Below are 14,360 nucleotides of genomic sequence, written 5' to 3'. Positions count from 1 at the left end.
GTATGCGATAAGCAGCAGTAGCGGGCTGGATGTTGTTGGCTCGAATCAAAACTTGTCGAAAGTAAATAACGTTCATTTCATATCGTCAACCTGGCGCCCAGGTGGTGAAATCGTTAGAATTCAACGGGGTGCTGGAGCGTTGCCAGATTTTTTTTTTGTTTCCAGATTATATTTTACTAAACTTCCCAATTAAGCTCAGCCGGAATGCTGGCTGGTTCTAATTCGTATTCCGGCTCCGGTGACACAACCGATACTAGTTAAAATATTTAAGGGGTACCATTTCGATGCGGCTTAGGCGCATAACTGTGGCCTAGGAACGGAATACGAATTAGAACCAGCCAGCATTCCGGCTGAGCTTAACTGGGAAGTTTAGTAAAATTTAATCTGGAAATTAAAAATTTCTGGCAACGCTCCAGCACCCCGTTGAATTCTAACGATTTCACCACCTGGGCGCCAGGTTGACGATATGAAATGAACTTTGTTTACTTTCGACAAGTTTTGAGCCAACAACATCTAGCCCAGTTTATGTATATGTGAGCGTCTGTGAATGGTTCCTTGATGTTTTGGGTAAGAGATTATCGTGTGGAAGAAAAAATGCGTTTGCGGATATTTTGAGAAGCGTATAGGAACGAGATTACGAAAACTGAAGAAAGAAAACAAAGGTATCGGTAGGAAAGGAAAGGGAAAGTTGACGGACAAATCGGCCAGCTAGCTGAATAGTTTGGTTCGTGTAGATAGATGCAGCAATTTTTGTTGTACAATTCTATGTAAAGAACATTCACACTTAATTGAGCTCGGCAACTTCCCGCACAGCCGAGTAACCAGTAATTGTTTATACTGATATCTCGGAAAAGTGTCACTTGTTTGCTGATTTTCAGCGAAATATTTCCCGAGCAAACAATTGTAGCTTTAACTGCGATCCCAGCGAAAAATGAATTTGCCGAGTGCTTGGTTGTTCAAATCTCGGTAAAAGTTACAAAGAATGCTGAGAATCGGTAGAAAAAATTACGTGTGTTGGGGTTAGGTAGGTCACCGCTCCCCTCTCGCTGCAAAAGTTTGCTGACTATGCTGTACCATAGCGATGACAGCTTTGCGGCGGTGCGGTTTTTTGGTGTTTGATTTGTAAAGTGTGGAAAGCGTAGTTAGTGACAGACTACGGTAAAACCACAACGTCCTCGATACGCCGTTCCAGGACAGCAATTGTGCGAAGTAGAGTATAAGTCGAACAAGCCCTGCTCTTCACTACAGCTAAAAGCTAAGGAGAAGTAAGCAGGTAGATCAACGACTTCACCTGGAAAGAACACTGCGGTGTTTTCCAGAATTCTTCGCGTAGAGCAAAAAATCCGGACCGTCGCTAGGAAGGTTCCGACAAAGGAGCAAACCTCACCTCCCTGGCTCATTGTTAAGGACCGCGGCCGGAGCAGAGAATGACCAAAGAAGAACACGACCACTGTTGCCTCAGTCGATTGGGAGAAACTGTTCGCCATCTCGTCAGTAGTAGCAGCACCAGATCTGGAGGAAGTCTAGAAAAGCACAGTGCAGCAGGGGAATCGGAGGAAATTGATATGGTGAAATTTACTTTTGTTTGTTTGTTTACGAAAATCCGAAATTCAGGTAGAATCATCTTAGCCGCCCTGTTATTTAGGGTCCGCCGAGCAAACAAGAACTCAAGTAGTGGGGAAACCCCTACTTACACCTTCTAATAGAAGGAGCACTATTTACAACCAATTCAAATTTTTAGAATTAAAAGTATAAGTAGAGCTTTCTGTACGAATTTGGTAGGCGTATCAAAAGCGCCCTGTCACAAAGGGCTTCGGGCATGTAAAAATAAAATCCGGGTAGTGGCAAAAGCGTTTCTTACACTGTACACCTGCAAACGATCTGGACCTGTGTCGACATCAATCGAAACAATAGTTTCAATGGTCTAAAATCACAGTCTCCTTGAATGAAAAGAAAATTCGTTTGATTTCCTTATTTCCCATAGTATTGTCAAGACGGTGAAATCACGAATAGTCGCTAGCGTCCGCGTGTGTCTTCCATTTGTGTCTCGAGTTTAACACCAACTGTCGAAAATATCAGTATCAAACGTATATATCAATATTATTGACTTCAAAATATATGTCTATCATACATAACACCAACATTTCAGCACCAGCAATCTAAAATGGTAATACGTTTTCTCCTACTCGAATGAGCTAACTCCGGAAAAGTTTTCTCATAACGCTAAGCAGCGGATGGATGTCTAAGTTCCAATGAATAATTTTCCGCCAGCGCTTCCCCTGTCACCCGATCAGAAACACATAACAGAAATATTTCAAAATTATATCTCGTATTGTTACTTGTTATAAATTTCTGTTATTTTAACAACTAACGAGACCTAATTTATAACACAATATGTTACAAAAATTGTGTTCTGTTACAATCTTGTTATTTCATTCTGATCGGGCATCGACGCGTGAAAACATTCTCAAATTAATTATTCCAGATTAGCAGAATCCAGTCGCTCCAAAGCAGCCAGGAGGAAGAGTAACAGCACTTCGCTCGACTATAAATAATTAATATTTCTTCCTCGTGCGTCACGTCAAGCCCCCCACTCAAAACTATAGCAGTAAAGGTACTGAACCTATCAAAACATCTTTATTCAGAGAGAGAGAGAGAGAGAGAGAGAGAGAGAGAGAGAGAGCTTGTTCCATCCCGCCGACCGCAGCCGACCGAAGTGGGTTGCATTCGGTGAACGATACTGATGACGCGATTCGCACGATTTCTATTAATAAAATTCACCACAGCCAGACGTCGTAACTTCGATCAGGCTCAGCCGCCGTTGGTTGGGAGTGCAGAAGAGAACATTTTATGTTGCCATCACGGCTAATTGTCGCGTGCACTTTAACGCTTCAATTCCATCCAGGCCCATTCTAGCCACCATCACCCCATCATCGCCCACCCACTTCGTGTGAATTACTATAGTGTATCTGCGCCTACGGCCGACGGGGTCGGTACGGGCGAACGAGCGCCTTTTTCCTTTCTCATATTATTAATGGTTTATTTACATAGCCCGGCAACATTTCATTCGCGAATCGTTTCAAAGAGAGCGAGCAGCTAGCGCTAGAGCTGAATTTGAATCGGTGCGCGGCGGTTTACTCATCATCAGTCGCGAGTCGATCGCAGTCGAGTCGAACGGGGCGAGACTACTGCGAGACGGATAGTTACGACAACAACGTTTCGGTTTCGGTTGTATGGGCGCCCTTTTGGTGTTTTCGACGTCGAGGTGATTTATTTTTGAGGGATTTAACTTGTTTTTAGCGAGGTAATAAAAATACCGGTTGCATTATATCATATTGGCGGGATTGGGTTGCCGATATTCGTCTCATCAGTATCTGGTTGACCGACTTGGCCACCAGATAGATGCTAAAACCAAAAAGGAATGCACGGAATTTCCGATTGTTGCTGAGGTCATAGCGAAATCGAAGATAGCGTGACTAATAAGATAATGCGTGGGACTTTGAAGTGCTACGCGCTAAGAAGAAAATTAGATTCAAGCTATTTTTTTTCATGAAAGGGCATAATATCAATACCTTTAGTAGGTCAAGGATTTGTGGCTTTCTCAACAACCAGAGCTTCTGTGTGCTTGCTGGCCTTCGCACGCCAGCAAATGTTTGCTGGTGGACAGAAAAGGTGTTAAATTTTGGATTATTGTGTCTATATGATGGTCAGTCGGCCTGCCAAGTACTGATGAGACGAAGTCGAGAATCAATTCATTGACTTCCTAAAGTTATATGTTGTCTGCCAAAAATCCTTTTAATTGTATTTTCTTCTGTGAGAGTAATACAGGAAAGTGTAACACAGTAGATGCAAGGCGAATTTAGAGCGGATGTTACGGCACCAGAATAAATAATCTGCTAGAACGAATTTTATTTGTGCTTGGGTGACATCACCACATAAGTTTAATAAATCTCAATCCATGGTTAATTAAAGCGACTAAATTGTCATTTTTTCTCTTTTTTTACAGGTAATAAGCCGATTTTTGTGTGAGGAAAAAATCCACGTCAACAGGATGCAACCCCCGCTACCGAAAGGTCTATAATTCCCATAAGTACATCAAGTGGTAGATTGCAACTGTCATTTCCCACCATTTATTACAGTAACCGTTCCACACGACAGCACCACCCAGTTTATAGATGAAGTAGGTACTCCGTTGACCAAATTACCAACAAATGAAGATTTATGATATTTTCCCCATTGTGAATCCACTGCTGTTTGTACTTGGATACATAGCTGCAATGCCATCCGCCGCTTGTTTACGAACATCTTTGTCCATATAGTACAACACAGCAGCTTATCCCAGCTCCGAGAAGATTATTTTGTTTCGTTGTTTGTCCGGGCGCGCTGCCATTGCAGAAACAGACAAACAGAATAGCTGTTGTTTCGACCTTAAACCAACAACTACCGACTGACTGAATTGGCATTGATTTTCCTCACCGAACCTTGAGTTACTATCGAAACAACGAACTCAGAACCTCCGCCACCGGTCAGTAACTTAGGCAACCGTATAGTCACCTCGTTATCACTCTATTCGAGTGATGCGGCGACGACTGCCAACAAACAGTCGCGGTTTGCCGTAATAAAGAAATTATTCAGCACTACTTGATTTATGTCTTAATTTGCATCTCCATTGGTTCCAACCCAGGGGTATATATACACCTCTATATCTGCAACGTGCAACGTGAACCCAATCCCTGCCGGACCAATATCAACATAACTCTTCGCGTTATTTTTCTCTTTTTCTCGCTAGATTGCTCCTTTGTTTCTACGTCCAGTCGCTGGTGGTTGGCTGGAACAACGCCAGTTATGATAACTAGGAGCGCGGTTCGATGGTTTTTTTATGTGCAAAAGTTGTTAATTTGTACCGGCAGCAACGATTTACTGGCGGACAGAGACATCATACATACAACGCGAGCAGACACGAGTGGAGGGGGATTCAACCTAAACATAGCCCCCCATACCTTATAGTATTTATTTAATGAATGGTTTGGGGTCCTGCAGGGCAACGCGATTACCGTGGCCAGATTGCGTTATTATGGTGGTTGTTAACCGTTTAAATATACGAACTGGCCGCGTGTGCCTTGGCGACATCGACGCTTTGTGTTGGTCGGGCTGAGTCGATGTTTATGTTGCGATTTGAGGTAGGTGTATTACAACGGGTGTATCTCCTGGGGCACGCTTTTGCTGTGAGTCACTGTAGGGGTAAACATTGCGATTAGGCGATAGTGCGAAAACATGTACGATTGGGGCGCTACGACAGCTGGTAATTGAAGATGATTTGTAGCTGGGAGCGTTAATTTCTTGGAAACTCCGAGTATTTGGTTTCGGTGGAATTCTTAAAGCCGACATACTTGTTGGGATTGTTTGGTTAGCGGGTATTCAATATATGTTACTGATGCAGTTTCCGATGATTACAACAAAAGCTTTCAGCTTCATCCCAGGTCATGAAAAAGCAGACTCTTTAGCAAAAATGGGCGCATCAGAAAGTGACATCTGCGGAAGACCAATTTGCTTCAATGAATTTTTCAGTATCACTCGTCAGAGGACACTCAACAGCTGGCAAACCTCGTCGAGCAACGACGAACTTGGACGATGGCTACATTCCTTTATCCCGAAAGTATCAACGAATGTAATGTCCCGAAATATATCCAATCACTACACGTTGGAAGCGCATTTGTGACGTATTGGACTTGCAGAAAGTATTCTGCGTGCTTGTAACGAATGTTATCACGACATCAAGCACGTTGTCTGGGTATACGCCGGTTCGGGGTCACCAAGTCTCAGTTAAAGGGTTTCATCCGGGCCCGAAGTAGACCACCCAATGTTCCAGTTCGGGGTAGACATCAAATCGAAAGCTGACGAGAATGAATACCATCACCTAACCAGGTCTCGGTGAAAACAATTATGTCGTAAAGGTAAGAAGCGAAAACTTCATTGATTTTTGTGCGTAAGCCTCAGACGTTCTGGTAAAAAATCGTCAGTTTACCATTCAAGTCTGCGTCGAAAGCCAATTCCTGAAATTGTTTCACATCATTCTAAAGATGATCGTCTGATAATCCGTACCTCTATAAGTTGTCATTATTTGAGATACCATTCAAAGCTTCAGCAGGACATATACTGCTTCGTTTGTTTATTTGTTTGTTTATTTATTCAATACATCAACAGGCATATCAAAGCCCCAATGATGTTGGCCTTAATACTAATATAATTTCTAACAATCAAGTACACAAAAACAATAGTCATACAATAATTAAAAACAAATAAAAAGGTCAAGTGTTGTTAGCTAATTGATTAAATAGTCTGGAAAAACGAATGCGCAGATTTTGTCGAGAAACGTTGAAATCAAATGCCGTAGCTGCCTGGTTAAAAATTCGTTGCAGACCAGTGATGGCTCCATACATACTATAGTTATTGCGTCGGAATGATAATCTCAGCATAATGTTGTTGCGTAGTGTTCGAGGAGCGACGTTTATGTTGATTGGTTCCAGAATAGCTGGGGCATCTGTGCGACCTTGCAGAGTGTCAGCGATGAACAAGGCTCTTGCAGTATTCCTTCGAACATGTAGGGACTCTAGTTGAATTAGCTGACACCGGTTTTCATAGCGAGGTAGTCGGGAAGGATCTCTCCACGGCAATCTACGAAGCGCGAAACGTAAAAAGCGACGCTGAACGGACTCTATTCTCTCAATGTCATTATTGTAGTTTGGACTCCAAACTTCAGAGCAATATTCTAGAATTGATCGCGATAAAGAACAGTAGAGCGATTTGAGACAATAGATATCCGTAAAATTTTTGGCTATTCTAAAGATGCTGATCCAGTGCTCGAGATGCTTTACCAACTGCATAGGAGACGTGCTGTTTAAACGTAAGTTGAGGATCCAGAATCACTCCCAAATCTTTAACGTGACTGACGCGTTCAATGTCTGTTTCTAGTAGACGGTAGTTAAAATGAATCGGATCTTTTTTCCGTGAAACACTTCTTCGGGCTCACGCACATGCGGTTCGTGTTACACCAATCAGCAAAGACATCAAGCTGCTGTTGGAGAAATCTGCAGTCTTCAATTGACCGAATTAGGCGGAATATCTTGAGGTCATCTGCGAAGGACAATCGTGGTCTTCAGAACTAGATGTGCATCATTGAAGTATAGCAGAAACATCAACGGTCCCAAGTGGCTTCCTTGAGGTATTCCTGACGTAGAAATGAAGGTGGGGGCCTGACAATCTCCTATGATAACCGCTATCTCTCGGTCTGTGAGGTAGGATCGAAACAACTGCAAAACACTACCATTTATTCCAAATCTCTCCATTTTTGCGATTGCGATATCGTGCTTTATCTTATCGAAAGCGGCAGATAAGTCGATGTAAACAACGTCGGTTTGAGCACGATGTTCCATACTCTCTGTTATGTAGGATGTTAAACACAGCAGGTTAGACGCTGTTGACCGCCCGGATGTGAAGCCGTGTTGATCGTCACTTAGGTACTGCTTACAAAGAGCCTGAAGAGGTTCCATAATCACCAGCTCGAACAACTTCGAAACTGCACTCAATGAAGTTATTCCACGGTAGTTATTGACGTCTCGCTTATTACCCTTCTTGTGGACAGGGAATATGTTCGCGTATTTCCAGCAAGACGGGAAAACTCCTCTAGCAATAGATGCTCGAAAAATATGAAGAAGCGAAGTAATCAAAGCTTCAATGTGCCTTTTCAGGATAACGGAGGGGAACCCGTCGGGTCCCGGATTGAAAGATGACTTAAGCCGAGAGGAAGCTCTGGTAATCATCGTTGCATCGACATCGATACCACCCAAAGATTGGCCTACAAGCGGAGCTCTGCTAGCGGCGAGTTCGATTTGCTCAATAGTTAGTGCCTCATCTGTGAATACATTCGCGAATTTTTCCTTGTATTCCCATTGAAAGTCATAGACGACGGCAGGCCTGATTCCTTGCGCTGCTCGTTCACATATTTCCAGAAACGTTTAGGATGCGACTTGAGATTACGCTGAATATTTTGCTGATATCGATAGAAACAGTGTTGGCTGGCTCGTTTGTATGCATGGTTGAGACTGACGTAATAGTCTCTGGGTGATATTGTGCGATACTTGGTAAACCTCCGCAGGGCAGCTCTCTTTATAGACTTCAGCCGTCGCAGTGTACTCGTTTGCCATAGAGGGCCGGTTTGTCGATGGTAAACTTTCTTTGTAACGTGCCTGTCAATAGCATACACCAGAACATTTGAAAAGGTTTGAACTACGGTTTCGACATCTTCGGGGTCCAGAATATTTTCCCAATCGATGGTGGAAAGAAGATCTGCGATACTGCGATGATCAGTTTTACGGAAATTGTAGGAGACAGAAAGCGGTAATATATCGAAGCCATGCACCACAGAGCTTTCAATCGTGGCGATCAGTGGAGGATGATGTGCCACTGGTTTTACTAGGGGAGAGGGAGTCGTCACTATTGATGTGGCGGAAACCTGATCGCTGACAAAACAAAGATCGAGATGGCGGCTATTCTCATTGGCAATAGGATTGATTTATAGTAACGTGGCTGAGCTATAGCTGTCAAGTAGCCTCACTGCACATGGGTGGAGAACGGAATGATCCGAATCCGGATAAAGAAATCCATTAGGGGAAGATTTCCATGAAATGGCAGGAAGATTAAAATCTCCTAGTACCATGATCTCATCAACAGTGTTAGCATCGTCGAGGATAGTAAAAACTGAGCTGCAGTGTGCTTCAACGTATTCGGTATCACGAGCGCGGTCGGGTGGAACATACAAAGCACACAAGTACAACTTACGGTCGCCAAGCTCGATAATTGTCCAAACCTGCTCTAGACAAACCCAAGAAGTGTTCTCGACGATTCTTGCCTTCAAGCTGGTTTTAACCGCTACTAATACGCCACCTCCGGTAGATATTCGGCTGTTGCTAGGGCTCCTGTCACAGCGAAACACCTTGTGTTCAGTACCGAACGACCGACTGGAAAGCGTGTCATCGTTCAACCATGTTTCGACGAAGACAATGATGTCAAAACTCTTATCGGAGACTGCAAGACGGTATTGCTCAACGATTGAATTAATACCACCAACATTTTGGTAATATAGCAGCAGCTTATCCCGTCGTTGACCAATGCTGGAAATCGAAGAGCTTTGAGGCAAGGAAGAGCTCACAGATGCATTGTACTTGCCTGAGGTAGGTTTGCGGAAGACCCCTCGTCCCATCTCCACCACAGGACCGGGACGGCTGCTGGTCGCTGGCAGGAAAGGCACGACTGTGGTGGGGGGACTAAGAGCTTCCTCACGGCTGGCGGCAAGTGTGCGTCCCGGTGACCGAAGAGACGACATTACGTGGGATGTATGCAATGCAGCTGGACTAGGTGTCTCTCGTAAACAGCTGCGGTTCGCAGGCAGGAAGAACGGCATCTGGTGCTGATACGGTGCAATTAAAGGAGAACTGGAATCGGGGAACATTTCAGCGCTTGAATTATTCAGAAAGGATAGGTACTTGCCGCAGGGTGAAGTTTGGAAGACCCTTTCTCCACTCCCGCACACAGGGTCGAGACGACTGGTGAACGTTGGCTGCAGTAGCTGGACTGTGGCGGGGGGATCGAGGGCTTCCATAATACAAGCTGCGGTGCATCTCGGTATCCCATTAGCGAAATCTATCCTACTTTGGCTGGTCGAAATTAAATTCCCGAACGAGTACTCCAGTCGGCCAAGTAGACGCTTTGAGTGCAGTGTCTCTTAGTTCGCTCGGAAGCTCAACTCGGAAAGAAACAAAGTTGGGTTTCGTGAGATCGGTGTCCTTCTTGACCAACAAAATTGCTTTGGGTGCATCGCTTATTCCAAGGCATTCTTGGGCCATGGCAACGATTTCCTCCACTGTATGGCTCGGGTCAAGACGGCTCAAATAGACCCAAAATTGCTCCCGCTCATCCGCAACTGTTCTGATTTCCCGCTGAATGGCTCTAGTACCACAAACAGCGGCTGCAGTGGCGCGAATTTTAGCATTATTCTCGCGACATCGTTTCGGAGTGGGCAGATCCTCCGGATGTCGCTTGACAAACAGCCCCCTTTGAGTTACAGAGCCGTAATTGGCTGGAAAATGATTTTCAATACGGCTCGAGAGATTTGAGAGGACTGTGTTCAAATTATCTACAGCCTCACATAATTTTTTGTGTCCACAATGGGAGCAGCGGAAACGGATTGCTGCACCCACTCGTTGAAACAGCGAGCACAATCGTCACAGAGCCAGTACAAGTTGTTGTTGAAACTAGACAACAGGTCTAGTGCGGATCGCTGCATACCGGGAATACAGGTTCGGTGGAAAATCGATCCGTAATGGCCGCGACACGCAATTTTCTGAATCCCATTAACGGGAGAGTCGCATGACTTGCAACTATAACTCATGGCCTTTTGTCGCTTACGACCTTTTGAAAACCCACCCGAGATTTCGTCTCGCTGTGCGCAAAGTTGAAGTGTGGGGAACACTTTCCACTACTCGCATGCAGATGGCGAAGTGAGCGCGTAAGTTTTTTTGTGGGGAATTACACACAGGTTGCAGTCTCACAATTTCACCGTAGACTCACAAAGTTTTCACACGGCGAAATAAAGCACTTTAGCACAAGGATTTCACTGGTGAGCAGTACACGAAACAAAACAGAATGTCCGTCAAGCGACTGGAAACTTTTTCGCCGAAAAACGGTAAGTAAAACACAGATAAAATAGAACTTTCTCCAGAGCAAAAAAGCAAACACGATGTAAACAAATTGATAAAGTTAAGTTTTGATACCTGAGCGGACAGATACAATGCGATCAAAATTTTCATTTTGAAATGTCAAAATGCTTTCAACGGAAAATTCACAGCGGCGGTAGAGTTGTGTTCATCAGCAGACTGCAAGTGAAATTCACATTGAAGGACATATATCCTTCTTGACTTTACCTGACATAGAAGAAGACGCCGACTCGTCAGGTAATCCGAGGTTGCTCACCGAGGAACATAAAGCTGGACAGACTAGTTTATCCGGGATAGCTTGGCGATACCGTCCACCACTAGATGGATTCTTCTTCGCAGCAACCTGATTATTGGTCGATAGATTTTTGAATTGGTCACAAATTCACGAAAGTGGATGTTCTCCGGCCAAGTTTTTTTTGGACAGAGCCTTATCCCTGAATGATTTGCTAACGCCAACTTTGAAGGAAACTCAGAGATGAGAGATCCTTGTCCTTAGGAACTAGGTGAACTATTCTCGGTTGAAGATTCTCCCCCAGACAATCTTTCACAAGGGTAGAAACTTCATCATCCGTCGTAACAGCTCCGCAGGTGGTGAAATCGTTTTCATTGTTTCAAACGCATCTTTGGATCAACGAAATTTAGGGATTTTTGTTTTGAGCGAATCACCTTCGCGTTTGTGCTTAAGCGTGTTAGAAACTGGATTATATTCAGCAATTCGTTTCCAAGGCGTTATAGTTGGGGATAGCGGTTTTGAGTCAACTTGACCCGAGGGAGCTTTGACGACATCTTTCAAATCAGCTATGTCATTCTTTATAGATTTCAGAGAATTGTCGTCAGGCACTATGTCGCAACAGCGCGAAGCCATTCTACGGAAATTATCATTTGAGAATAAGTCAGCACAGCCGTTGCACATCCAGAATAGATTCCGTGGGTGGGTTCCCAGGACGTCACGAACATCATAATCCATCTTAACGTATATCACGAGGAACGAATTTCCGCAGTATCCACGACATGTGATTCGATCAGAATCATTAACCACTTTCGAGCAGTTGTTACAAGCCATGCTTTTGATGTAGAAATAACGCCTGGCGGGTATGCAATATGCGCAGAAAAACGCTAACGGGTAACGTGCGTCAATGGAAGCGAACGTGCGACAACTCAGCAACCCACCAGCAGATGTCGCTTTTGGCGAAAAAATTGAGCATAACGTACTGTGCAGTGATAATGTCAAGTGAAAACAAAAATCACAAACAAAAACTATCACTTTCACGAATCAACACTAGCAGATATAATCGTGCTTGAAGTCACGAAATTTCAATGCACACGTACTACCCAATAACGCAATAAACAGATAAAACAATAATAAAAAGGATCGCGAGTGTAAAACACTAAAAATGTCAAAAAAACTATCAGCTCCACTCACGACCTACAGTGACTACAGTCACTGAAAGCTGGTGTCCCTAGAAAATGCAAAGTTTTCCGGACTACATGATCACAAGGTGTAAAAGATAACAAATCGAAATAAGCAGAAATATAGGGGAAAATTCTGATCGCGCAGGCGAGTTGAGGATGTGGTAATACAGTTTAACTAGACTTTGATTCGAGCTGGTGTCCTGTCCTGGTTTTTGTCGATATTTGTTTCACATTTTTACTCATAAAATAGGATTTATTAAGTTTCAATGAAGAAAAATTAGACAACTCAAAACTTGAAAATATATAGATTTTTTTATGATTTTTATCACAGTGTCTTTTCCAGACGCTATCTTTCCTGTTAGTTGTGGAGTAGAGCAATGGCCGATCGGCTTATCTTCCACAGCGAGAGTGACTGCTTTTAGATTCTTGCCTATCAGCCAAGATAAAAAGTTTATTACCTTCTCTCAAGGAAATTGGACTGCTTTGCAGTCTTCGACTAAGTTGTAGACAATAAAATTATCTTTCTTATTTTCACTTGCAGTGATATACTGATGCGTACAGTGCAACCTAGCGGTGAAAATGTAAGTTACCTGGCTATCGAAAAATCCCATACAAACTTTTAACGCATTGGTCCGGTAGCTAGACTTGTTCGATTACACTCAAATTCGGAGCAGACTCCTGGTGGTAGAAGAATCGACTCAGAAGTGGCGCGACAGGAGTTATTTTTTTCTTGTCACTCGAATGTTTATGTTAGTCGTGAAATCTACCTCCAGCAAAAATCTACGGAGCAAAGCCTGACCGGAGGTGGCCACCCTAGCATCTACTCAATTTTTTTTTCTAATCACTGATGGCAGAAAATTAGGGTTGCCCTGACAAAAGCATTTAATCTACTACAACCAATAAAATTGTACACTGCCACTACCAACCACAAACTTGTCATAAATCAATAAAACGGCTTTGTCCATGCAAATCAATAATTAACGTGAATTCATTCAATAGATACAACTCATTAAACACGCCCAGTTCAACGCAGCTACTGCTGCTGCTAGCTCATCGAGGTGTGTTTGTGGGTGTGTAAACTGCCACAGCTCGCAGTTGATTAATTTAGTCCACACAGTAGGCGTAGAACAATGCCTTCCATAATGGTGCATAGTTCACACGCACCATATTCTGCCAAAGAACCAATCGCGCGCGGTTGACAAGCTGTCAACGGAGAACTAACCACGAGCCTCTCCTCTGTTGTGCACGCACATTCAGGTAATAGTTGCTAGGATGACAACTTGTTTAATTAATGGTTAGAAAACATTTCAATTGTTGTCGGGAAAAGCTAGCACGAATTGTGGTTGTGGATGGGAAAGGGGTAGAGATTTCTACCATCACAGTTAACTCCCCTTTTTGACAGTTCACTTGTATTGTTTACATTGACTGCTGCTCGAAACAAAAATGAAAAATTTCGAATGCTTTTTTATCGGTTCACAAAAATCAATTAATTACAAACGGCATTTAAGAATGGCTGGAAAAATGAATACAATTCAAGTAAGAGAAGAAAAACAGTGCGAAAATGAATCACCTTTCCCTCGCTCGATTTACTTTTAAATTGATCGTATCATCCAATATGTCCTACTGAATCTATAATTAAACATAATTACTGCTTCGTATTACAGCACAAAATACCCATTGTTTACAGCAGTAATGACACCTTTCATCCCCCATCAGGAAGCGAAAAAAATACAATCTCTCATCTTATCTCATCACTCGAATCTAAATGGAGAAAGCATCAGGCCCCGGACAGTCAACCTTCAGCGTGCATTAATTCTCCAATCCTCGTCACCCCGCCACCGCCATCAGCACCCTCCGACCCCGGCGGACAATCTTAATGGACCCGATAAAATCTTACGAATTATCACTCTCGAATCTGCGTAGCCAGCAGTAGATGATAGCTAGAAGAATCCCACCAAGTGATCGAGCTGCTGGAACTGACTGGTGTTGACGGAGGAGGGATGAATAATGACACAGGGTCACCGTTGTTATTATAAACTGTTTAGCTGTTCACGTGCATATTTATTTAGATGTTGACAAGAAGGAGTGAGTGAGAGGGGGGCGTCACAGTCACGGTCACAGTGAACATGAAATACAAAACCCTGATGTGATTGCGAATTAATTATTGAGACAAAA

General features: G+C 43.4%; 1 protein-coding gene and 1 long non-coding RNA gene across 15 annotated transcripts in view; one reads left to right on the top strand and one right to left on the bottom strand.

Annotated features, from left to right (window-relative positions):
• The window catches only part of LOC131683532 (netrin-B-like), a 218,122-nt gene that overhangs the window by 95,160 nt on the left and 108,602 nt on the right, over window positions 1–14,360 (bottom strand). The window lies entirely within an intron of this gene.
• Window positions 3,160–4,628, top strand: LOC131683598 (uncharacterized). Its single transcript, XR_009304539.1, has 3 exons — window positions 3,160–3,304; window positions 4,007–4,073; window positions 4,140–4,628. It is a non-coding gene; the product is annotated as an uncharacterized LOC131683598 (long non-coding RNA).

Source organism: Topomyia yanbarensis, chromosome 1 (assembly GCF_030247195.1).
Source record: "Topomyia yanbarensis strain Yona2022 chromosome 1, ASM3024719v1, whole genome shotgun sequence".
In the NCBI taxonomy this organism is placed as follows: Eukaryota; Metazoa; Arthropoda; class Insecta; order Diptera; family Culicidae; genus Topomyia; species Topomyia yanbarensis.
The sequence above is the reverse complement of the archived record's forward strand: the minus strand, read 5'-3'. Positions and strand labels throughout refer to the sequence as shown.